Genomic DNA, 24,522 nt, shown 5'->3' with positions numbered 1-24,522 from the left:
GGGAGTCCGCCTGCCGATGCAGGGGACGCGGGTTCGTGCCCCGGTCCGGGAAGATTCCACATGCCGCGGAGCAGCTGGGCCCGTGAGCCATGGCCGCTGAGCCTGCGCGTCCGGAGCCTGTGCTCCGCAACGGGAGAGGCCACAACAGTGAGAGGCCCACGTACCGCAAAAAAAAAAAAAAGTTCTCTCTGAGCTGCTTCCTGAAACTTGAAGCTCTCTGAAGATTCGACTGTGTATCCTTCATCGTTTGAACCTAGTAGGGGCTCAGTAAATGGGGAATGAGGGGATGAATGAAACCAGGCCAGTCAGCTGTCCCAACCCGGATGCCCTCGGCTCTCCTGATGATGCCAGTGAGTTTGGTTAACCAGCCATTAAGTAGCGGCCACCATCTTCCCCCAAGTTGGCTTCTTTAAGAAACATCAACGCAACGCTTAACTTAAAATCCCCAGTAAAAATGCCACTCACCCAACGTTCACTTATGTCCTGAGCTTAGTTTTGCAAAGGCCGCAGAGAAAGGCAATCCTTCTGGAAAGGCCGGCCTCTCTCATGAGCTCTGACCTCAGCACTCAGAGTCCTGGAAGAGCTGACTTCTGTCACGGACATCGGAGACACTCATAAGGCAATAAAGAGGCTCTGAGGCTCAACCCCAGCTCACAGCCGCGCGGGTCTTGGTTTCTGTGGGCGCTTGTCGCGGGCTGTGTGGACGTGTCAGGGGCTGTGGGCCTGAGGGGAAGAAGAAGTTCCTCTTTCTTTCTGGCAACATAGTTAAATTGCTGGACCGACACAAAGTGAAAGAGCTTTGCAAAGTTAAATGCGGTGCAAATACCTGTGATGTTGTTGGGCTGGCCAAAAAGTTCGTTCAGGTTTCTCCATACGATGTTATTATTCTTATTCAATACTAGGCAATTATTATTGAATTATCATTCAATTGTTCAGTGCTGTTCTTATTCTACTAAAGTACGGGTGCAATGACTGAATGTCAGGGGAAATGACTTTCTGAAGGACCTGGTGGTTTCTCGCTAAGCGGGGTGGCGTTGGACTTTTCTTTGTGGGAAATGAGCACAACTTGGAGTGGTGAGACCTTAGGATCTGGGCTCCTTACATCGTCAGAGCCTCAGCGATGGCTCCTCCCATCTCTCTATTCTTTCGGGTGTTACTTGTTTATTACGCATAAACCACGTGCTGGTTAGATGGTGCTTGTGAATAGAATCAAATATTTCCACTGCCTTGCTGACGGCTTCCAAGCCCCCTTTGATGTCTCTAAAGAAAAAAAGCCACTTGATAAAATACTGTCTGGTCCCCGTGGTGGCCTCTGTCCAGTCAATGTTGATTCCGTGGCAACTTCCTGTCTCCTAGACCTACAGGGGGAAACTGTGGGATTAAACCAAACGTAAAACCCTTCAAAGCATCCCTTTATCAGCCAGCGATGGGAAGAGCTTTTAAGGTGGTCATGATTTACAGTGTGTTGCCCGTGTTATTTTCCCAGCCAGAGAAACGAGGTGTCTGCCCGGAGTGTCACATGGGGGATGTCCACGGACACGTCTTGTTCCAACGACAGTGGGAAACTCCAGGACGGCGCCAGGTGAGGGCGGTGGACCTGGCCTTGTCGACTTAGGGTAAGATCTCTTTACTTGGGGTCGGTGGACCCGGAATTATAGGCCAATAGTGTGCATTTATCTGGGGAGAAGTTCCCATCTTTCCTCAGGCTTTCAAATGGGGCCAAGACATCTCGAAAGGTTGAGCTCCCGAAGTGGAGGTCTTTTTAATGTCAGTTTACTGAGCTGTGCCATTAAAATCTCGCACTTTGCTACAAAATTTTGACGATGCACTTTAAAAAAATGCGGATAATTTTAAAGTGAGTTAATTTATTTTAGATTTAGCACCAAACAAGATGGTAAGAAATTAATTCCATGCATTAATGTGTTCTAGAACCAGGCAATTCCCTTCCCTGGATGAACCATTTGCAGTTTGGTTGATGGCCTGACGGGTATATCTAAAACTGTGTATTCTTGTTCATTCATAAAACACTCGTTGACCCTAACGCCACGTGCCGTATACTGTGACAGGACAACTGCCCAAAGGCTGAAGGGACCAGTGGGGAGTTCACAGTCCAGGTAGCAGCTGGTGATAGTGCCAGATGTTTTGAGAAAAGCAGGTGTAGGGCACCACAGAACTCCTGACCTAGGCGGGGTTCAAGGAAATCTTAAAATATCCTTGAACTACTTCCGAGCTTTAGGAGTTTGGGAGGTGATGGGCAGGGCAGGAGAGAAGAGGCAGCAGGAGCATTTTCTCGTGTCTAGGAATCATCTGGGGCTCGTTAAAATGCAGACTCTGGGCGGGACCTGAGAATCTGTGTTTCTGCGAAGCTGCTGGTCGACCCCACTTTGAGTAGCTCCGGCTGTCTGGGGCTCGGAGAGGGGCTCAGGGTGCCCTCGCTCCAGACCCCTGGAAGAGTCTCTCTCTCTCACTCTCTCTCTCTCTCTCTCTGAAATGTTTCAAACATTCAGAAAAGTACAGGGAATAATATAAGTCTGTACCACCATGATTTTACAAATGTTGACGTATGCGCCTCGTGGCTTTGCAAAGATACGCTCTCTCTTCCCGCTTCTCCCTCACCCCACCCACACCCCTCCTCAGCAGAACCCTCTTCTGGTCCTGGTGTCTACGTTTTCCATCCATGATGGCAACGAGAGGCAAATATCAAAGCAGGGCCTGGATTTAAAATGATCTGAGTACATTATAGTACATCAATTCCACAGAGGCTTTCAAACCAGACTCATCAGGCATTTGAAAATCATTTATCTTAAATGGGGCTCTGAGATGCACCAGGACATTAAAAATGACTGTGAATTATGTTTACTTCATGTTTTACATTAAAAAATAGGAAGTGTCACAATTTCTGTTCCGGATAAAGGCGTTTTTCTAGTCCCACAATTCGCTCTGCAAACATCCAAAACAACATCTAATTCCAGCCTTTGGAATAGCCACCTCTTTTCCAAAAGGCAGCTAATGTATGCATTTGCAGACACAGAGACCAAGATAAACAAAGCAGGGCAGCTTTGGTACCTTTAGGTGATGACACTCGGGAGGGAGGAATGAGAAGAGGAAGACGTCGCTGACACCTCCCGCTCTGGAAGCTTGACAACACCCTCCTTGCTCCTCTAAGGTCTGGAGAGGGTGCGCCAGGCTTTGGCAACACAGACTAATAAGGGCTCCTGGGCCACAAGGGCTTCCCTGTCTAGGGAGAGGGACAAAGCAGAATTATGTCATTACGGTGCTACGTGGGGAGCGCTCAGCACGGGTGAAGAAGGGCCAATAGAGCACAGAGCAGTGAGGAACACAGGAAGTCTGCTTGTAACTGGTCATGGCTTTAATGATCTCGGCCTTTGTCTCAGCTGAGGCGTGGCGGTCTCCTGTGCTCTTTGCTTTGTAACTCAGGGCACGGCTGCGGGTGGTGTGAAGGCTGGCGGTGCTTCGCGCCTGTTAGCAGGGATTCACTCATCAAACACTCGCTTGACGTGAGGCCCTCTGCTCATTTCTGCGGATACTGAGGACGGACACGGCAGTCGGTTTTGGTTTAATCATTAAGCGGTGGTAACCACCTTGTGCCATCATGATTCTGTACCTCTGGACAACAAACCCCCACACTGGAGGGTGGTGGGGTTCCTGAGAGCCTAGAAAATTGAAAAGCAAGAGCCCGGTGACTGGCCAGCAGAGCCCCGGGGGGTCTGGGCTAAGTCTGGCCTCTTCCCCGCGACGCCCTTGATGGACACCATCGCCCTCTCAGGCGGAGACTGGACACAGCCGAGACCCCTCTGGAACCCAGTATTCGCCATCCTTGGTCTCTGTTCTAAAAAAGATCCCCCCGCCCCGAAAGAGAATGCCACTCCTCCCTCACTTACTGTCAGGCAAGAGGCCAGTACGGATGAGCACAGATGTGGGCTTTGGTGGTTTGACTGTCTAGCCACGTAGGGGCCCGGAAGCGTGACTAGGAATCCCTTAGGTGTGCGGGCACTGAAATGCCTCCACACTCGTGGTTCGCTTCACCCTTGCGACAAGCCTGGGAAAAGGTTACGTCCCGCCATCCCCACACCCCAACGGCAGCACTGAGACCCATCGTGGTTAAACGGCTTCCCGAGCAGGCAGGGCCAGGATGGGAGCAGAGGTGGCCGGAACGAGTCAGGCGCTCATTCCAGAAAGTCACAGCCACCGCGAGGCCTGTGGGACGTGCTGCCTGGATGGAACCGGGGAACAAACTTCATTTGTTCAGAATATTGGTAGACACGTGGATGTTAAAGGCCATTCGTAGGAGGCTCACATGGAAACGAGGAGTGTGTTTTTGGCAACTGGTTAACAGTGACAAGGAACTTGGCTGGACTGTGTTCTAGGGTTGAGTGGAAGGTGGAACTTGCAGTGATGAACTTCGATATTTAGCTGAGGAGATTTCTAAGCCGAGTGAAGGAGTGGCTTGGTTCACCTAGAGTAAAACCTGAGAGGAGAGAGAGAAATTCAAAGCAGGGGCTGGAAGAGATATTTGCATACCCGTGTTCACACCAGCATCCTTCACAATAGCCCAGAGGTGGAAGCAACCCAAGTGTCCATTGATGGATGGTGGATAAACAGATGTGGTCCATACATACAATGGAATATGGTCCAGCCAAAGAAAGGAAGGAAATTCTGACACAGGCCACAATATGGATGGACCTTGAGGACATTATGTCCAGTGAAATAAGCCAGACACAAAAGGACAAATACTGGATGATTCCACTTCCATGAGGTTCCAGCAGTCGTCAGATTCACCAAGACAGAAAGCAGAATGAGGGGCGCCAGGGGCTGAGAGGGCGGGAGTGGGGAGTCAGTGTTTAATGGGGACAGAGCATCATTTTGGGAGATAGATGGTGGGACAGTTATACATCACTGTGAATGTGCTTGTGAATGTGATGTGCTGCACTGGCCACACACATGGTAAATTTTATGTTATGTATGTTTCACAGTTTAAAAAACTAATAAAAATACTTTTAAAACAAAGAAAGAAGAAAACTCTCCAGTGAATTCTCATGCCACTAAAACGTGCCCTGAACCTCGTACATCTCTCACCTCCTGGGGCCTGAAAGCCTCTCGTTTCTTCACCCTCTGCATGCAGCCTGTCACCACGTCCTGCTGTCTTCCCTGGGAGTTGTCCTTCTCTCCCGCCCCCATCCTGCTGCCCCCGCCCAGCCTGCGCCGCCTCGTGCCTGCCCTGCTCCTCTCTCCTCAGTGTCCCTGCAGCCTCTGGTCTGGATTCTATTCTGCCTGCTGAGCAGGTGGATTTCTCGGAATCACCTGCCTCTCCACGTCTGCTGGCAGCTGGTTTCCCTGTCCAGCAGTGGTCCCAGCACACGCCCCTGTCCAGGCCCTTGGCCCCTCCATCTTCTGCTCCCACAGTCACCCCCGCCCCTGTGCCCCCCTTTCTGTGCTCCATCTACCTTCCCCCGCCTGATGCCTGCCCCCGTGCCTCCACTGCTGTCACCTTCAGCATCCCCGTCACACCTTGAAGGCCTAGCTGCCGTCCTCAGCGTCCCTGGAGCCTCCCCAGGTCGGCAGGAAGCTGCTTCCCGACATGGACCACTTTGTGCTTCTTTCGCCGCAAACTCCCAGCAGGTGTTCCACAGGCACCAGTCGATCGAGAGGAATAGATTTCAACTTAGGCAGCTGAGCTGAGCAAACAGCAGGTTAGTAATCAGTTTCCAGCATATCACCTCTGCTATTTTTTTTTTTTTTTTTTGCGGTACGCGGGCCTCTCACTGCTGTGGCCTCTCCCGTTGCGGAGCACAAGGCTCCGGATGCGCAGGCCCAGCCGCTCCGCGGCATGTGGGATCTTCCCGGACAGGGGCACGAACCCACGTCCCCTGCATTGGCAGGCGGCCTCTCAACCACTGTGCCACCAGGGAAGCCCTCACCTCGGCTATTTTAAAGCTATTTAGGATGTGCAGTCCTGGCCGGGGTGTCTGCCAGTGGCAACAATGAGCTGGGGCTCCTGGTTAGGGAGAAGGCGGCTCTCAGGTCACCTGAGGGCAAGGCTGGGAGCAGCGCGGGCTGCGTGGGAAGGAGCTGAAATGCGTGAGACAGGGGAGCTGCCAAGAGGACACGTCCGTCATCCCTGGAGAAGCAGCCTCCGCAGGAGAGCAGCTCGGATGGCGACTCTCAGACCTCAGTGGTGCAGGGGCTGCCGGGGCCGATCTGTCTCCAGGGGAGAGTGAAGGTCCAGGTTGAAGATGCCCAGCCTCCCATGGCCACCACCACTCGCCCTTCCCATCCTCCCTCATTCTCTCCCCACTGTCGTCCTCCCCATGCCCCTTCCTGCTAAAGCTGCATCAATCTGGGTAAATGAGAAACCACGGGCGCGCCTCTCGGTGGTGAGAACCTGACTTCCACGTCCGCAGTGCCCTGATGTTCCTCCGTCCCCTGTGGCTTAGCTGCTCTGTGCCAGGTGCTGGGAGAGAGCGAACCCTGCAGACCAGACCCCCAGCCCTCCCGGGGGCTTATATCTCGTCTCACACCTGAGATGTTGCCAGGCCTGGTGCTAGACCCTGAGATGCTCTGATGGGCAGGAAGGGCTCACGGTGGAGGGAGGGGACCGCAGTCAGCAGGCAGGTACAACACGGCGTGTGATGCATGTTCCCGACAGCAAGGTGCTGGGGCCCTGTGCTCACCTGCCACACCTCGACAGAGAGGAAAGTGAAACTGTTGAGTGGGGGCACACTTCATCTTTGCTTTGTTTTTTCAAATCCTATTTGATTAAAAAAACACTCTTTACAGAATCGCGGAGATGCCAGGCTTCTCGCCCTCGCTGCCGGCACGGGAGGCCGTCAGAGGCTGACGCTCAAGCAGATGTATCTGAGGATTTCAAGCACCGGGTCTCGGGAATGTCCTGCTGGGTCTTGCGACCAAAGGACCGGGGCGGAAGGCCCCCCTCCAGGCACCCTTGTTCTGCTAAAGCACCAGCGACACCAGAATGCCACTCTGCTGTCCCCTGAGCGTGCTACAGGTCTTGCACGGGGTGGGAGCCGGGTATCACCTGGAGCACAACTGGATGCATTTCTCTGTCCTAACTAAGGGAACAGACACCACGGCCCACGGCTCCACCCCCCATACAAAGCCCCCAAATGACCTCATTCTGTTGTTAGTTAGAGAACAAAAGCACACGTCTGTCCACAAATATTTTCCCACCATTGAAACTGGCGGTTGAAATCCTCGCCATTAAGGCCGCTTTTTAAACAAGCACACCTGTTGAAATGTGGCTCCAGGACCCGCAGAAAGGATTCCCGAAGGTGAGGGTGGAAACACCTGGGAGGCCCAGCCTAGGCCAGCTCACCTGGGCCCAGAGGTGGCGCCGTGAGGACCTCTCCTGAGCTCGCTGGGTGATTCTAAGGCGCTGGGAGGGTTGAGAACCGCTGCCTTGCGTTCCCGGGACTCAAGGAACCACGGAGGATGGTCAGCAATTCCCCTCGGGGTCGCCCGGCCTCTCCTGAGGGTCCCTCACAGCCCAGTCTCTCCAGCCAGTTACTGAGAGATCAGCGCCGCTCAGCCCCAAACCCAAACCCAACTTGAAGAGCTCAACAAATAACATGGACGTTCCCGAAGCTTTTCTGGAAAAGGTGGAGGAGAGGCTAGTGATGTCTGCAGCCTCCTCTCCCCTTTGCAAACTGCCAAACCTCTTCTCAGGCTTTAGCTCCCCACCGTGCCTTCCTCCCGACACCCCTTCCCCCAGATCTGGCGGTCAGCATATTCTATCCCATCAAACTACAGCCAGGGGACAGCCCTGTCCAGGAGCTGCAGGCCGAGACCCCTAGGCACATCTGTGCTTGGACAGGCGGGGTCATGACCAGCTGCCCCGAGGGGGAATGTCACCATGGGAACAGCGGGTATCTTGGGGAGGGGGCTGGAAGGGACCCGCTGCAGGACGTGGGTGACTGGGGGCATCTAGGAAGCTGCCATTGGTCTAGACTGGAGGTTAGATGCTGTCGCAAGAGTGGGAGCGTTTCTTTGTCCAGGCGTCTCCATCAGCCTTCCTAAGGAGGGGAGACTGAAGATAACGCTATAATTGGCCAAGCAGCAGGGACTCACTTTAGCCGGCACAGGGTTTTTGTGGGTGTCACAGTGACCTTGTTTTTGTCTCTGCTTAGGTGAAATTGCGAAGTGGCCTTGCTTCGTTTCATGTTACCGTGACCTCAGGGCTTGGTGTCCACAGCCAGGCCAGCCACTGGTGGCAGGGTCAGCTCCTTAAAGCATCTTTCAGCGCAAGACACGCCTGTGGGTTTCCAGCCAGCCCCTGTGCCTGTTGTTTTTTAAGCACAGCTCTGGGCAGGGCACCTCGTGTATTGGGTGAGGGGCAGGCCAAGGGGCTTTATGACGAGCTATCAGGCGGCTCGTATCTGACACCCATCCACTGATTCCGTGCACACCTGTCCACCAAGGCCTCCTAAGAACCGGGGCCTCCCTGGGTGTGAGGGGCTATGGGATGAGTAGCAGTCAATCCCTAAGATGACAAGGTGTTCATGCCTTTGTTGGGGGGCGGGGCTGCAGGGCTGGGAAGGCGAGCTACCTTGTCTGCTAGGGCTGCGGTAATGAAGACCCCACTGGCTGGGGGCTTAAGCCACAGCTCATTCCCTCACGGTCTGGAGGCTGGAAGTGCAAGATGAAGGTGTCCCAGGGTGGTTTCTCCTGAGGGCTCTCTCTTTGGCTGGTAGATGCCGTCTCCCTGGGTCTGTGTCCTCATCTCTTCTTATAAAGACACCTATCATGGTAGACTAGGGCCCACCCATGTGACCTCATCTAACCTTAATCACCTCCTGGGGAAAAGGCTTCAACATGTGAACCTGGGGGCAGGGGGACACGATTCAGCCCACGACAGGGGCTCAGGTAGTGGAGGGAAACGGTGCTTTAAGTCCCAGGGGCCAAGGTAGAAACCTGTTGGCGCTGGGATGGTGGTCACTGCAGGGTGGGCGCAGGTCTCAGGGGCCCCGCAGAGGTGACGGCCAGGCCTTCAGAGGTGAGGAACCTCACCTGTGGGCAGAGGGGCGGGTGGGAGAGGCAGAGGAGCTTCCCAGCCTCGAGCGGGGGAGTAGCTGGGCAGAGGGAAGGGCAGCTGGTCACCCCTGCCCTGCCTGCCCGTGCAGCTCTGGGGCAGAGACGAGGGTGCGTTACCCCGCCCAGAACGGGTGATTCTGGGGCTGTGTCAGGTAGACCTGGCCCCTGGGGCTCCAGTCTATTGGTCTGTGTGTGTCTGCACTCCCACCTCTCCAGCCCCAGCACCTCACACCGGCCTCTGAGTGGGGCTCACAGGTCCCAGCGTCGTCGCCCGCCAGTTGGGTCACCTTGGGCAGGTTTCATCACCTTCCTGAGCTTGGTTTCCTCATCTGGAAAATGGGACAAGGCCACCACCTTGCAGGGCTGCCCCAAGGAACACATGAGCAGGGGTGCAGCCCCCGGCTCAGCTCCCTCCCTTCCCCTTGGCCGTGACTGAGCAGGGAGGCCGGTGACACCCCGAGAAAGAGAAGAAACACACAAGGGCAAGTTCACACACGATCAGCTCTGTCACTCTAAGCTGAGCGGGACTCGCATGCTTGTAACCTATGAAAATTAAAAAAGAAGGTATGCCCGGGGGTAGTCACGGCCCGGGAACATTTAGAGGGTTTCCTGTAAGCTTCAGAAGTTGCTTTATGTTTCTATGAAGAGGAACCTTGAAAGTCAACTAACCCACCCTCCCATTTTATGGGAGAGGAAACTGGGGCCCAGACACTGGCGGGGCTGAGGAGGAAGATGAGGGTTCACACACAGGACGCTCGCAGGACGCTCGAGGCCAGACGGGGTCACAGGACAAACAGTGAGCGTCTGAATTAAAAGTTTGTACGAGCTCCTACTTGTGCCTGGGTCAGGTGCCGTGCTAAGTGCTTTATCTCTATTAACTCAGTTCTCCTGATGACCCTGTGAAGCGCATACTGCCATGATGCCTGTTTTAGAGATGTTTTAGGATGTAATTTTCCCAGGTCCCACAGTGAGGGTGGAGCTAGAATTTGGACTGAGGCTGTCTGACTTTCAGAGTCTGTGTTCTTCACCGCTCTGCTTTCCTGCCTCAAAACCACTGGCTCTCAAAGAGTGGTCCCTGGGCCAGCAACATCGGCATCACCTGGGAGCCGGTTCCAGATGCGGGGCATTGATGCTGGTCCAGATCTCTGGGGTGGAGCCTGCAAGCCCTCCAGTGAGTTCTGATGCTCAAGCTTAGAACCACTGCCTTCCTTTCCCTTCTTCCCCCGGCAGCCCCTTGCTGGAGGTCGAGAGGAGGCTAGAGAGGTCAGGGGAGGCTGGGATGTCCCCTCCAGGACACACTTGGGTCCCTGCTTTTGAATTTTAATGAGCGCAAGAAACGGTCTGGGCTGGGAAGGTGCCTTATTGGTATTTGGTCCATTTCTCTCTGCAGAAGTAAACTTGGGGCTTATTTTTAGTTTCCATTTTTCCCCTTGTCTAAGTACCTACCACAGAGTGGACCATTGATAATCAATAAGCTTTTATGGTGCCCTTAAATTATTTGTTTTCCACACAGAGCTAGCCTGAAAGCAATAGATCTCTGCTGGGAAAGGCTTCCTGGATGGAGGCCATGTTTGTGGGAGAGAAAAAGGGCTCTGGGTGGTGAGATAGTGAAACTCTAGGAAGCTGGCCTGCCCCAGTGCCAGGTGCCTTGTGTCTCTGTTTTCTTTTTCTTTTCTCTCTCTCTCTTTTCCTTTTCCCTTTCCTTTCCTCCTTCCTTCCTTTCTTCCTCCTGCGAAAGACTGAAATTGACACAAAAGACTTGATTTAGATCCCACCAGACTTTTTGTACCAGAAGACCATTCACTGAAATCAAAAAGGTTAAGACATGTCTGAGATGTATAATCTCGGCATGGGAAAGAGAGATTTGATCCGGGGGTGAATTGAAAGAAAAAAAGCCATTTCAAGGTATTTTTCCCTATGAGGGCAACTTCTTCAAACACCTGGTCACACCTGTGGATCTGACCCATCACTCATGGCCGTGGCAGAGGGCTGTGATACACGCTTCATCAGCCTACAGCAAATTTGAGCTTGGGTCGTTTTCCGTGGCCATTACCATGCTCCAGGAGTTCCACAAAACTCACTACGCCAGCCAGGAACAATTGCACGCTCTCTAGCACAAGTCTCTAAAAACTCTTAAATCATATATATCCATTAGTTGAAAGAAACTAAGCAGGTGTCTCAAATACATTTATATTTACACTATTGTACAAATATGTTAATTACAAAATGTGATGCACAGGGATTAGTTGCGGATGAGAGAAAGTTCAACAGAAGGGATTTAACACGAGAAACTAGATGCTCACAAAGATCTGGAAGAACAAGATGCAGAGTCCGAGAGATGACTTCTAGAAAAACACCGCAGCGCGGCCGGGCGAAGGAGCTCCAGGCCCCGCCGCAGACAAGAGGTCGTGGGCGCAGGAAGCTCCCACTGGGTCTCTTGGCGCAATCCCCACCCTGGCCAGTTACAGGAGGACTGAGAGCCTTGCCTACTTTCTCCTTGCTTGGATGTGTGTGCCTTACACAAGCATTTTCTTCTGCTCTTTCCCTTATTATTATTTCATATACAGGTCAACTTTACTGTTTAGGCTTCAGGTGACAGAAGAGTTAGCGGGATTGTGACTTGAGTAGTAATGAACTTGTCTGGCCGTGGGTACAATGGCTCCCGGGGCCATGTACGTCCTTGTTCGGTGGGGGGAGTGAGGGCTTCCTCACTCGCGTGAAGGACAGCTGCGTCTCGCTAGGTGGACACAGAGTTCTGCACAAGTTCAAGTGTGTGTGAAAGGGAATATGGAAGCCAAAGGGCCAAAGGGGTAGACTGTTACCAAGACCGAATCATTGCACCAAGCCCTCCCTCCTTTGAGCTGCGCCGTGACCGGGGGCTTGGGCTGGCCCTGCAGCCGGCAGCACCAAAGGTCAGCCAAGTCCCCAACACCCACTCCTGGAGGTTTCACATGGAGTAACTCCAGTGAGACACCCCCATGATCAGCCTTCTGGGGCACCTTAGAGGACAGACTACCAGCAAATTCCACCGGTGAAGCTCCCCAGCACCTTGTCGGCCACTGGCCGAGCCACGGCCGGGACCTGGCCAGCGGGGAGCAGGTCTCAGCCCGGGCTGGGGTATGAGCTGCTTCCTGGCCCCCTGTCAGCCCTGGGGGTCATCGCTGCTCTTTGTATCTGCTTTTCCTATACTCTCTGGGGCTCCCTTTACTTCTTCCTAGCCAATCCCTCATTACTCCCTTCCCCTGTTACAGTTAATAGTTCTTTTCATGAAAGTGCACCTGTTTCAAATGGCTGCATGGTTCTCCCTCCTGATTGGACCAGAGTGATGCCCTTTGCAAGATGAAGGGGCTTCTCTCCCTGGACCCAGGGCCGTTTCCCCTCCACTGTCGGCCTGGCTGCCCAAGGGAAACTTCCCCAGCGCTGGTGGGTGGAGCCCTCCCTCTGGTGACTTTCCCAGTGGCCGGACTGTGAGAGCCCACAGAGGAGGGGTGAGGGGTGCACTCTGGGGGGGGGCAAGGGTGACAAGGAAGGCAGGAGGCCCGGGCCAGGTGACTCAGGCATGTCACCGGGTGCCTGTCTGGGACACGTGTGTAGGACAGACGTGACAGCATCCAGTTGACAGCAGCTTGAAACGCGGCTGATGCACAGACGTCGCTGCTGGAAGCACAGGGGCCTGGGAGGGGTGGATACGGAGCTTTCCAGCCTCGGCAGGTGAGGAAGCCAAGCCAGGAGGTTGGGACAGAGCCAGACAGGGTTCCCTCAGACGCACAGCGCCCCGCTCCACAAACGCACCCAAAGAAGAAACGACATGTAAAGCTTGGGAGTAAAGCATCCCAGGCGCTCTGACATCCTCTTCCTGCACCACGATGGGTCCCTTTGCAGACCTTTCTGTGGAGAGCAGGCAAGAGCAGTGATAGAAGGTCACGTCACAGCGTTCCTTGTCTGGACAGCCTCACACCCTACAAAGGCTTCCACCAGGCATGACACCACTTGAAACCAAACACAGCTTCCTGAGGGCCAAACAGGTGTTTCCCCATCTCACACCTGCAGAAGCTGAGGCCCAGGTGGGGTAACACACCCCCTGTCACGTGCTCGGTGGTAGCCCACCCGCTGCTTCAGTTCTGCTGTCTTCTTGGCCACACACCATAGAGCTTCACGAATATTCCAGAAGTGTTGTTGGTGTGGAAAAAAACTGTGGCCTCGTCCCTGGGTTCTAATAATTGTGTACATCTCTGATGCTCTTTCAGCTCGAGGCTGAAAGCTACATAAACGTTGAAGAAGAAAACTTCTTTTGAACTGTAGGTAAAACATTGCCCATTGCTGTAAAAGCCATAGAAGTTAAGAGCTTTGAAAGGTGTGTGGAAACAGTCTATCCAGTCTCCTGGCCTCAGCCGTCCAGTATTGACAGGCACGTCTAGGGAGGGTGGCCGTGTCGGATCTCTGTGATAAAGCAGCCACGCTAACAGCAGTCACCGCCGCGCACGGACTCAGAGCCGTAAAGGCACAGAGCACGTGGTCTGAGCGTTTCCTACGTCACGTGAGCAAATTCTGGAATAGAGACTATGGAACAGGTTGGGTTCTGGGCTGGGCAGCCTGTTTCTAGAAAACCACATGGGTATTTTGTCTTTTACTTATTTATTTTTATTAAAGTACATTTAATTTACAGTGTTTCAGGTGTACAGCAAAAGTGATTCAGTTATACGTATATATGTGCATATATATGTATTTTTTCAGATTCTTTTCCATTGTGGTTTATCACAGGATATTGAATATAGTTCCCTGTGCTCTACAGTAGGTCCTTGCTGTTTATCTATTTTATGTACGGTAGTTTGTATCTGCTAATCCCAAACTCCTAATTTATCCCCCGCTCCCTTTCAGCTTTGGTAACCATAAGTTTGTTTTCTATGTCTGAATAAATCACGTTTTTTTTAAAAAATACTCCACAGAGATTTTTTTTTAAGCATCTTCATTGGAGTATAATTGCTTTACATTGTTGTGTTTCCAAAGAGATTTAGAAAGAACAAGTTCAAAGATACCCTGAGGGAACTTGGTGACTCAGATGGCAGACAAATAAATTACACCTTTGGTTCAGACTAATTCTGTGTATGTGCTTCTAAAAAACATATGCAAGCAAATGTGAATAGTTTCCCAGAGTTTAATTGGTTTAACGTATTAATCACTGTGTTGCGAAGCTAGCAAATATAATTGCGGAAAGAAAATTCAGTTGAAGATTTCATTTGTCAGGGAAATATTTACCTCTGTTCTCTGCAGACTTCTATCCCAGCAGTGGAGTAGTCCTCTTCACTGAGACTTTGTGTCACCAGAGAAACCAAAGTGCTTCATTGACCTTTGCAACATTGAACTGGAAAAGAAATGGGCAGATTAGCTGGGATCAGCTAGAAAGATTCCCAGTCTGCTGGGGAAAACCCACAGGGACCCAGTTGTTTGTTTCTTACACTTCGTGTTTCTATGAAGGAAGCCCGGGTCACCCTCAAAAGAAATCTGTTTTTGAAACAGACTCACAGATGTAGAGAACAGATTTGTGGTTGCCAAGGGGAAGCAGGGGAGGGAGGGCTGGAGGGGGAGTTTGGGGTGAGCAGATGAAAACTATTATATACAGAATGGATAAACTACAAGGACCTACTGTAGAGCACGGGGAACTATAGTCAACATCCTGGGATAAACCATCATGGAAAAGAATAGAAAAAAGAATGTATATGTGTGTGTGTAACTGAGTCACTTTGCTGTACAGCAGAGACAGGCACAACGTTGTGAATCAACTATACTGCAATTAAAAAAAAAGAAACCCATCTTTCAAAAGGAGAGGGGCCAACACGGTATTCTCTGCCTCCGAGTTTATGGGGATGTGCTCACAGCCAATGAACTCTAATCTTAGAATCACGTGGGAAGGAGAACGATTAGAATGTTTAGTCCCCTAAGAATGTATTGCAGAATACATTCTACACATCATTAATCTTTCCTGGATTCCTCGGAGGAAACAAAGCATCTGAAAATACAGTTCTCTGGCCTCAGGGAGCTTGGATTTTTATTTGAGTCTACCTGGGACACTCACCGTCTCCCTAAGGGAGAGAAAGAGAGAAAATAAAAAGCAGACGATCTGGAGTCCAGGCTTGGTGGAGGTGCACAGGCGTTTCCTGGCAGCAGCTGGTGGTCTGTTCTCTCTTCTTTCCTCCCTGCCCTTGGATACTTCCCCAGGGAGGCCCTCGAGCATCACGATTAAGAAGGTGAGCGGTGGGGTCAGCAAGACTCCACTTCAGGTTCAAGTGTGAGTCAGTGGGATCTCAGGGAAGTTACTTAAACGTTCTCATCAGTAAAATGGGGATAATCACACCTACTTCGCGGGCAACCGTAAGGCCTCAATGAGCCAGGACAGAGAGGTGAGACAAAGTGCTGGGACACGGGGCCGTTTCTCCCACACACATGCTCCTTGGTGAACATAATTCCTCATGGCCTGGGTCCTCGCCTCCAGAGGCACGAATTGACACAGGGAGGGAACACATGCTAAAGAGTTCCCATTTCAGCTTCTGAGCTCCAAAACAGACTCTTCTTCTCCTGTTCTTAAGATTTTTATTGAGATGTAACAAAGTACACACATTGTAAGTGTACAGCTCAACCACGAAATACATACATTTCTAAACTGAAAGGTCCACAAAGTGACCCACACCATGAATGGAAAGACACCCTTATTAAGGCACCTTGCTGAGATATTAAAACGCCAGGAGGAAGAGAAGACCCTAAAATCTTCCAGAGGGGGGGGAAAAAAAAAGATCACATACAAAGACAAGAGTATGCAAATTTTAGGAGGGCGTCTCAAAAGCCGTAATGGAAGCCAGAGGACCAGGGAGACATGATTCTCAACGTACCCAAGCGTCCGTCCGGAGGGAGGGGAGAGTAAAGGCATTTATCAGATATTCACGGTCTAAAAATATTGACATCTCACACACCCTTTCTTGTGAGTTATTAGAGGCTGTGCTACCAAAACAGACAATGAGGAAGGCATGGGCTCCAGAGGACAAAGCATCTAAAACCAGACAGGCAGAGAGCGTCCAGGCTGAGGCTGGCAGGGGCGCGGAGGCTGACGTGACCCCGTGTGGACTGCGGTGGAGGACCGGAAGTGAGGGTTTAGGAGGAACGGCTCCTAGGGAAACTGGAGCTGGTCAATCAGATGTCAATAGTATTCAGAGGATTTTCACGATGCTGTTGGAGGGGGAATTAACAAAGCAAACAAAAATGATTAACCCCCAAATGACAACTATTATTAGATCCAGGGGCAATAGTTTAAAAGATGTGTAAGGAATGAATTAAATCACGTGTTCCTGGTTTTCATGAGGTAAGTACAGGCTACTGATCTGTCCCATGATGGGAGGCACTGCAGGCCAGGTGATGCCGGGGACAAAGCCCGCATTTTTCATGACAGGAAGTCAGTGGATAATGTCTAAAATCAATAAATCAAAAAGTAATTGTCTTGGGCTTCCCTCGTGGCACAGTGGTTGAGAATCTGCCTGACAATGCAGAGGACGTGGGTTCGAGCCCTGGTCTGGGAAGAACACACATGCCGCGGAGCAACTAGAGCCTGTGAGCCACAACTACTGAGCCTGCGCGTCTGGAGCCTGTGCTCCGCAACAAGAGAGGCCGCGACAGTGAGAGGCCTGCGCACCGCGATGAAGAGTGGCCCCCGCTCGCTGCAGCTAGAGAAAGCCCTCGCACAGAAACGAAGACCCAACACCCAAAAAATAAATAAATTTATTTAAAAAAAAGTAATGGTCTAATGATAACATTTAGAATTACTGCCGTAAACAGTGGAATAGAAACGTTAGAGGTGCCGTGTTCCATCACGAGACTTGTGGTTCTGTTTGATTTTAATTGTGTAGATGTATCACTTTGATAATTTTTAAAAAGGAAAAGGAAACTCAGAGGCGATGGTCTTGTTGAGAAAAGAGCTTTTGGTCTGCAAGAGCAGGTACTGCAGAACTGAAAAGTTCAGGCGCTGAAGCATCCAGGCGTGAAGCGAAGGCCGTGAACAGTGCCTCGGAGGGGCGGACGGCCAGCAGTGTCCTGGCCTCGGAACTAGACCAGCGTCCAGGGCAGGGCCCGGGCAGGGCGGGCTAGCTAGAGGCAGCACTACGGTCGACTTTCCACTCTGTGGGCCAGACCTCTGGTGGGAAATGGAAATAGACGCCTGAAAGAAGTTTGGGAATTTGAGAGTAGGAGGGTCTCGTGCCCCACTCCCAGGAGAAGTCTGGGGTCACAGCAAGCCTTGTAGAGGAGACCCCAGCCCATTGCAGTGTGGACTGTGGCAGCAGCGGAGGGCAGGTGACAGCCAAGCGTGCTGGCTGCACAGGGCCCTCGAGAACCCCCCTTATCTGCTGGCCCTAAACCTTCATTCCCCCTGTGTAAGTCAGGATGGGCTAGGTGTGTGATGGTAACACCCCACATCTCAATGGCTTAAAGTGATGAAGTTTCATTTCTTGCTCAGGCTGCACGTCCCTCCTGAGAGGGGATGTGTCTGCTTCACCCGGTCGTCACCCCAAGACCCGGAGGGATGGAAACGCCACCGCGTGAAGCGTTTCTGACGACCGAGGTACAGCAAGGGGGTGACCGGCTCCCGGGCTCTTCTAAGTCTCCACCTGGAAGTGACGGACGTCAGGTCTGCTCGCACTTCATCGACGTGCCCCAGGGTCCCCCAGAGTCCAGGGGATGGGAAGGGCAATCTCTTCACGATCCCCAAGAGGAAAGAAGCCTGCGAGAGTTAGAAGCCCCAGGGGCCTCGGCACTGGGGAAGGAAAACAGAGGGCGTGGCCGAGCCAGGGAGGGGACGCTGGGTGGAGTCCGACGCCCGGGACCCGCAGGGAGAGGCAGTGCGCTTGCGAGCAGGCAGCGTGTGGCCTCAGAGGCCCGCTTGTGGGGAAGGCGCGGGCCCCCCCAGCGTGGACTGCGTTTCCTGTGAAATGAGCGAGTGATCCTGGGGGCGGAGGTTTCGGCCTCCAAGCAAAACGGAGACTCGAGGAAGAGATGAGACTGAGGAAGAGCGACAGTGAGGCCCCTCTTGCGCACCTGAGCTCTGCGTCCTGCCACAGTTCTCTGTGTCTGTGGACCCCTCACCCCTGCACAGCATCTAGCGGGGGGTCACCGTCCGACGGGTGGTCGCCCTGCCTGGGCTTCGCTCCGTCCTCGCTCTAGAGCTCGGTTCTTGTTCCGCGGCTGCCAGGCTGAGGATTCGGGGTGCAGCAGCCAGGCCTCTCCGGAGAGGAGACGATACGTGGTGGAAGACTTGGGTAGATTGGGCCACGACGCCGGGGGCTCCCGCGGGGCCCCCGCTGCCCACACCCCCCCACGTGCGGGCAGGACCTCGGGGCCTCTCTGTGATGGGCTCCGTCTCCACCGCTCTGACAGTCACGGCTGCCACTGCGTTGCCGGCGTGGAGCATTGATCTCACTTAAACCCCAAATGACGACGTGACTCCTGACCCGGTTGCTTTCTAAACGCGGATGAGAAGTGAAGAGATGACGCTTCCCTCCCATACGGGGCCTGGGGTCTCTAGGGTAAGCTGGCGTCCGGGAGCCGAACGCAGAGGGCCCGTTACGGGAAGCTGGCTCCGGTCCTGGTCTGCGACCCCGGCGGCGGTGGCCGGGGGCAGACCCTGACTTGCTGGACCTTGGTTTGTGTGTCTGCGACGTGAGTGGATTCAGCGGATCGTCTCCTGAGGTCACCCCTGGTTTTAGCTTTCGGGTCGTTTGTGACTGCCGAGGCCAAGGGGAAGGGAGGCCGATGGGGGGGAAGGGACACGAGACAGGAGGAGAGGGTGAGTGAGGAGGGGATCCCGGGGCGGGGGTGGGGGGGTGCAGCGTGGCGTGTGCCCACCCCCACCCCACCCCCCCACCCCGCCTCCTGGACGTGCTTGTTAAATGATGGCGCCACAGCCGAGCAAGGAGCCCTCAGCCACGCATCTCAAGACAGAGGAGTCTCGGCATTTATTTCAAAGACGGTAATTTCATTTTCCAGGGAGAATTCTCGGTACAAAGAGTTGACGTGGGCCATTAAATTCTTACCTTTCAGCATACCTGCCTAAAAGCTATGCGAACAGCAATGTCTTGTATTTCCTAGGAGCCAGCACTTTCTAAGGATGGCAGTGACCTAATCCATCCTCATGACACGGTGACATCAGTGCCGAGAAGACCCCCGTCTCCCTGGCACACGCCCCCTGCGGCTCAGAGAGGTCAGGTCTCTGTCCAGCGGGAAGGCAGAAACGCCAAGGTTCAATCCGACGTCTGCTTTATTGCGAATCCCGCGCTTTTCGCCCCTGGTCGCCGGCTGCGACCCGACACCCTTACGGAGGAGGAGGGCTCCTTTTGCCCTCGGGCTCGGCAGCATGGTCCACTTCTCCGCCTCCCCTTCATCCTGGTATTCTTTATTCTCCATCCTTTGGAACAAGCACCGCGGTCATAAAGGAAAGCAGAAGGGAGGGCGGGCGTTGAGAAGGCTCCCTCCTGCCCGCCTGGAACCACACTCCCCAGCCCTGCTTCCTGGTGCCTCTGGGCTCCTTTCTCTTTGCAAAAACAGGAACTTAGCAATGTGTGTTCTTGTTTCCTACTTTCTTACCCCAGGGTTGGCACACCAAATTAGACCATGCTTGGCACTTACTCTGTCATTACTCAGCGATGTGTCCGGAAAATACTGTGATTTTAGTTCCCAGGGAGCTTCCTCGTTCCTTCTCACGGGGACAGGCGGTTCCACCGGGTTGGGTAAGTCATCGGTTTACTTAGCCAGGTCCTCGGATCCGGCCACTAGGCGGTTTCCATGTGTTTCAGAACCACAGACAACGCCTTCTGGGAGTCACCTTGCAGAGGTCCGTGCCCACCCGTCAGCTGTAGCCCCAGGAGCGGGTCACTGAGGCAGGGGAAAGTCCATCTGACACCTTGCTGGCCGTGACCCTCGTATGGGCAGTTGAGTAGACCCATCGAGAAAGGAGAACAGTGTTGGCCTCCCTGGCTCCCGGGCAACAGAGTGTTTTGTCGAACTTTTGTCTTTTTTCCAGTCTGATCGAGGAAAACTTGTATCCTTGCGTAGTTTTACTGCTCGTGTCTCTGACTGTGGCGCTTGCGTGTCTTTTGGACCACACGTATTTCTTATTCTGTGAACCGCCCGTGACCTCGGCCCATTTTTCTGTCGGTCCTGTGGTCTTTCTTGCTTTCATCTCTGAGAGCTCTTCATATATTTTGGAGAAAAACACTTTTCTGTGTCGTGAGGTACAAATATTTCCCCTAGTTTTTGCCCTTTTTCCCCACTCTGTGTTGTGCTTTGGTTTTGGCTTCTCTGTGGACACTGCTGTTGTTTACATTTGCAATTATTAATCTCTGCTTTTTGGCTGCTGGATTTTGAGACATGGTTTGACATGTCAATCGACTCCGATGTTATTCTGTCAAAGTTCCAACAGGAATGACACGGCACACTCAAATTAGGGTGATTTTAAGGCGGGGGTTACGTACAAAGGGACTACTGACAAGGGCCTGGGCAAGTTTTAGGGGCGTCCCAGGGGCAGTGCGAGAATGGGGGCCCAGCAGCAACCGAGATGCATCACCCCTGGGCCCCTGGGGATGAGGGGACGGAGGAGTTATGCAGCCTGGAAGGAGAGAGCTGTGTAGGCCAAGCCTCCTAGAGAGGGGCCCTCGTCTGCGGAGGAAACCAGGAACGGAACACCCTGCCCTCACGTCCCTGCTTCCCTCCTGTCTGGTCGTGGCTGTTGGGAGAAGCCTGCTGGCAGCGTCCATGTGGGCAGCCGTCCAGGGCACAGAATGAGGGGTGAGTGGTCCGAGCTCTGTGGGGCGGGTGTTGGGGAGAAGAGGCGGGACCCACTTCCAGACCCCCTCAGCAACACTTACGGGGTCTTACTTTTACATTTACAACTTTGTCCCGGTGGAGTTTCTCTGGATGTACCATGTGTGGCGTGGGTCCTGCTTCTCCGACAACTATCCACGTGTCCCTACGCTGCTTATCACAAAATCCACCTTTACCCACATTGGTCATATATTAATGTCCCATGTGCACTTGGCTCTATTTCTGGACTTTCTCTTTTGTTCCACTGGGCTGTCCATTCATATTCTGTATTCATCACCAAGGCCTTGTGATGGGCTTTAAGAACCGGGAAGACCAATCCCTCCTCATTTTCCTTCTATTTCAGGGTTTTCCTGGGCTACCTTGCTTGTTTATTTTCAGTGGATTTGCTTGTCTACTTCTGAAGGAAGGAAACTTGTTAGGACATTTAGGGAGATTATGTTAAATTTATACACATATTAACTGAGGACTCACATCTTTAGAACATAGTTGATTTCTGCTTTAAAACAATGATTTGTCAAGAGACCTGGCTGTTCCTGGGTTTTGGCACCGCCAGCAAGCAAAGAAAGAAACCTGACAGACACGACCTTGCCAGGTGAGGAAAGCTCTCGTTTGCAGTGATGGGACAAGCTGACATCTGGTCCCTCCTGTGGGATGAATTGAGAACCCATCTCTCAGGCAGTGTTCCTGCCAAAATGCAAAACCTGCAACCGATCATGAGAACACGTATATGCAAAATCGAATTGGGAGCGCTCTCTAAAAGGGGGGCCTGTACTCCTCACGAATATCAGCCCTGTCACTTATACGTCAAAGCTGAAAAGAATCTGTATCTTTAAGGACAAAGAAATGATGAGGACCTGGTCTAGATTAAAAGAGATGAAGGGAGGGCTTCCCTGGTGGCGCAGTGGTTGGGAGTCCGCCTGCCGATGCAGGGGACGTGGGTTCGTGCCCCGGTCCGGGAAGATCCCATGTGCCGCGGAGTGGCTGGGCCCGTGAGCCATGGCCGCTGGGCCTGCGCGTCCGGAGCCTGTGCTCTGCAACAGGAGAGGCCACAGCAGTGAGAGGCCCGAGTACCGCAAAAAAAAAAAAAAAGAGGTGAAGAGGACGTGGCAACTCCAGTCACCGTGTGGTCCTGTGTGGATCCTGGATCAGGAAAAACATACCCACCAAGGACGTGAGGGGACCACTGACAACAGAATCCGCAGGGTAGGTTAGATCGTAGTGTTATTTCAACGTCAAATCACCTGACCTGATCATTGTACTGTGGTTATGTCAGGGAACTCTCCTGTTCTTACATAATGCATGATGAAATATTTTGGGGTAGAGAGTGTCTGCTACGAACTTTCAAATTGTTCACAAAAAATAATAGTCTAGGGCTTCCCTGGTGGCGCAGCGGTTGAGAGTCCGCCTGCCGATGCAGGGGACACGGGTTCGTGCCCCGGTCCGGGAAGATCCCACATGCCGCGGAGCGGCTGGGCCCGTGAGCCATGGCCGCTGAGCCTGCGCGTCCGGAGCCTGTGCTCCGCAACGGGAGAGGCCACGACAGTGAGAGGCCCGCGTATCACAAAAAAAACAAATAATAGTCTACATATAAATGTAGAGAGGAGTAATAAAGTAAATGTGGCAAAATGTTAATAATCGATAACTGGGTGAAGAATACCTAGGAATTCTTGGTTCTATTCTTACAACTCAGTGCTGGAGGTTGGCTTCTAGACCGCGGTGCTAACGCTCTTCTCTGCGGCATCTCCACAAGGCCCAACGTCAGGTGCTGCTGGGTAGGGCTGGTGAGGTGCCAGGCGGCTGCCAGGCTCCGGCCACAGTAAAACTGGGGGAAACAACGATAATGGCTGAGCTCGGACAGCTCCGGGCCTTACAAAGCACGGACGAGGGCCCCGGGGAGCCAGAGGCCTTGGCGGCCGGGAGCCCAGCCTCCAGAAACCCGCGAGAGGTTTGTACACAGATGTGCTGCTCCAGGAAAGGACCCACAGATCAATCCTGTGGGTGCAGAGGAAGGCTTAGGGTCAGTGACAGAGGACACAGGGCTCAGGACACAGGAGCTCTTTCTCAGACGGTCCCAGAAGCCCTAAGAGGTGGGAGCCCGAAGGAGCAGCGTGGGCGGGGGAGGGGGGAGGCTGGCATGAGGATGTGGGACCCGGGAGCAGGGGAGGGGAAGGGGCCTCCCACCCGGGCCAGCGTCTTGGGAAATGGGATCCAGCTTTGCTGACTGTTCTAGGGCTGCGCTTGGAAGGCAGCTGGAGCGTGTGTGAGCATCTCCGCTGTGTGTGTGTGTGCGTGGCAGAGACAGCGAGATGTTAGGAACGAGGCCCATCTTGGGTACCTGCTGGTGCCGGATTGTAACTGGGTTCCACTAAGTTCTTATCCCCCATCCTTGGCGGCAGCAGGTTGAGGAGCGGCCCAGCTGGGCAGCAGTGGCCCAGAGTGCCATCGGCAGGGACCACCGCAGTGGGCCCCTCTTAGGCTTCCTGAGCTCTCAAGCTGGGGTGTCCTGGGTCCCTGTGCTTTGCTTCCGACGGCAGTCCTGATGCAGGATGGGCCTTAGGCGACCAGAGCCTTTGCTCCCCGTGCAGGGGTCCACATGGGCCTGGGGGTCCCTCCCTGGGGACGCTCCTTAGTAACCAACTGGTGAAGGAGTTTGAAAGCCCAGGCCCTTGCTTTGACGGAAGACAAACTCCAAGTTGCAATTTTCCCTCCAGAATGCCTCCATGGAGGGAATGGATGGGCCACCCCCCATTTCCTGCCCTGCTGCCCGCACCCCTCAATCAGTTTTCCCAGGGGACCTGCCGGAGTAGATCACATGCACACAGCCCTGGCCTCGGGCCCTGCTTCTGGGAAGCCTGACATGAGATGACCACTAACACAGTCCAAGAAATGACCGAACGCGGGAGAAACCTACCCTCAGGACTTAGAGGCCATCCACGCATCCGAGCCTCCCGGGTAAGACTCTGCTCCGTCAGCCTCCTTTCAACGGCTCCTCCGAGAGAGCTGGTGTCGAGTTTGAGCTTTGCCTGGAGGGGCGGATGGGAGGGCGGCTGGAAGCGGCTCTCAGCTCTGCCTCAGAATAGACGGGGAATCATAACAATTTCACTGAAACGTCAGCTTTCTTGGGGCCCACAGGAGCCTCCAGCTGACCCTGCTTCCCGGTGGGAAGGAGGAGGGCTTTCTGCTGCGCCCTCTGAAGAGCGACCAGCAAGGGCAGAGGCGGCCGGGATGGAGAGGGGCACGCCTGGCGGAGGTTCTGGTCCCTGACCCGTGTGCTGAGCATCAGACGGTGGAGCCAGACGCGACGGTGACGCTCCGTGACCATGTGGGACACGTCACAGCTGGGCGTCTGGCGCGTCCTGGCAACGGCCTGTCTCTGCAGGTCTGAGAAGCACCACAATGTTCTTTACAAGGTTGACACAGGAGCTGGGCCCTCGCACGTCAGCCCCGTCCTCCCTGCATCTTAAGTCTGAGCTCTGATGGGCCTTCTGTACCAAGAGCGAATTAACAGGGTAAATGACGTTCAACTAAAGAGTTCAACCAGCGCACTGTGATGTAGCCGAGCTCGTGTCCGAGCAGAGGACCATCCACACAGGGGTG

At 53.4% G+C, this 24,522-nt stretch overlaps 1 long non-coding RNA gene across 1 annotated transcript; it reads right to left on the bottom strand.

Moving 5' to 3' along the window:
* Positions 1-2,674: 2,674 nt before the first annotated feature.
* On the bottom strand, positions 2,675-24,174 carry LOC132598112 (uncharacterized). Its single transcript, XR_009565814.1, has 4 exons — positions 23,837-24,174; positions 14,326-14,431; positions 5,530-5,696; positions 2,675-4,489 (listed from the first exon to the last, which is right to left on the bottom strand). It is a non-coding gene; the product is annotated as an uncharacterized lncRNA (long non-coding RNA).
* Positions 24,175-24,522: the final 348 nt, after the last annotated feature.

The sequence above is a fragment of the Globicephala melas genome, chromosome 11 (genome assembly GCF_963455315.2).
Source record: "Globicephala melas chromosome 11, mGloMel1.2, whole genome shotgun sequence".
Classification (NCBI taxonomy): Eukaryota; Metazoa; Chordata; class Mammalia; order Artiodactyla; family Delphinidae; genus Globicephala; species Globicephala melas.
This window is presented reverse-complemented; position numbering and strand designations above follow the sequence as displayed.